The following is a 1,593-nucleotide window of genomic DNA, read 5'->3' as shown; positions in this document are numbered from 1 at the left end:
TTCTTTTGGGGAAAAAAGTATTGTTGGCAGGTGTAGATAAACATTTATCGAAAAAGACACATTGTCATTATAAAATGCTACATTAAATGTTAGCAGATCTGCCCAACCCCCCTTTTCTTTCTTCCCAAAATATTAGATTATATGTTAGCGGAACAGTCCATCAGTCTACAGTGTTTAACAGAATAAATTAACGTGTCCAAAATATCGAGAAATTGTGTGAAGAACCATAACCACGCACACCCTTAACCGCTATGGAATGATAAGTCTTCTGATTAGAGAATTCCGTGAGAAGGATCGTAACTCTTGCTTAGTATAGTTAACACTGTCATAGGCTTTGTTGTAAAGTGCAGATGTAAAAGTATAGATGCACCCTGAACTATACATGTACTCAAAAACAAAGCCACTCACTATTCACATTTCTATTATAAATATCAGTCTATTTGTAGATTTTTATAAAACATGCATTTGATAAATAACATATTCTAAAACAAATAAGTATACAAAAATGAAGTAAGCATGAAGATAGATACTGAGATCAGCTGTCCATAGATGATTGTGTATTTTAAACCAATCTGGTGGATCTAATAAACATTGCATGGTGAACCCAACAACCTCAGACGTCACAAACGTTTTCGAGCTAAAACGTTTTCTGTCTGTCGTATTTGCATTGGCTTCTGTCTTAGCCAATTTGGTTTTTGTCCTTCGGATATTCATATACTGTACAACATGCCCTGGAAAATAAAAGGCATAATAACTGAAGTACAAAAATGTAATAAAACTGATCAATGTTTTGGGGGGTTTATCAGATGTATTTCATTAATGTCATCAGTAAATGCCCCAGAGAAGTACCTCAGCATAAAATGTATATCTTATTTACAGGACTACGTTACGTCAAAAAACTAGCAAGTTCAATATTTAAAAGACATAAAGTAGTTGAATTCCTTGAACGTAAATAAAGGAATATATGAGGCTATCATCTTTGTCGCCGAAGCACCCCAGCAACTCCTTCATCTTTTGTGTCTTTATCTGTACATTGTCCTCGATGTACCAGACCGTAGTCCGAGTTTGATCATTCCTCCGGCAACGAGCGAAATGGCAATACATTCTCGTTAATTCAAATGAGAAAGGCACTGTGTATGCTCGAAAGCTGAATTTGGAAAACATTACTTTATTTTACGCCACAAAAGAATCGTGGAATCGTATTCCAAAAGTTCGACTCTACATCATATTCTTCCTGCATGTCATATGTCCTTCTATAAAGCTTGGGTGAGTATTATTGCTTGTGCTCTTCAGATCTGTTATTACTTGTATACAAAGTCATTACAAAAACAGATGCAAGAAAGTCAATTTTATTGACTCGAAATGTCTACTTACAATTAACTTTCGTGACATGGAGGAGCTACGAACGAAAGTACATTAATCACGCCACTGATTCCAAAAGATATCAGGCAAAGGCATCAGCAAAATTGAACTTTTGGCATTCGCTTGCCGTGCACAGAAGGTACCTACCATTTTTTTCGATTTTTTATGGGGGGCATCTTATAATGCAAAAAATATGGGTTGTTTGTGTTAGCCTCTTAGCTGAATTATGAT

At 35.5% G+C, this 1,593-nt stretch overlaps 1 protein-coding gene across 1 annotated transcript in view; it reads left to right on the top strand.

Annotated features, from left to right (window-relative positions):
* The window catches only part of LOC119591010 (keratin-associated protein 19-2-like), a 9,245-nt gene that overhangs the window by 5,735 nt on the left and 1,917 nt on the right, over positions 1 to 1,593 (top strand). The window lies entirely within an intron of this gene.

The sequence above is a fragment of the Penaeus monodon genome, chromosome 28 (genome assembly GCF_015228065.2).
Source record: "Penaeus monodon isolate SGIC_2016 chromosome 28, NSTDA_Pmon_1, whole genome shotgun sequence".
NCBI lineage: Eukaryota > Metazoa > Arthropoda > Malacostraca > Decapoda > Penaeidae > Penaeus > Penaeus monodon.
Note: the sequence above shows the minus strand (reverse complement) of the source record. Positions and strands in the feature narration are given on the sequence as shown.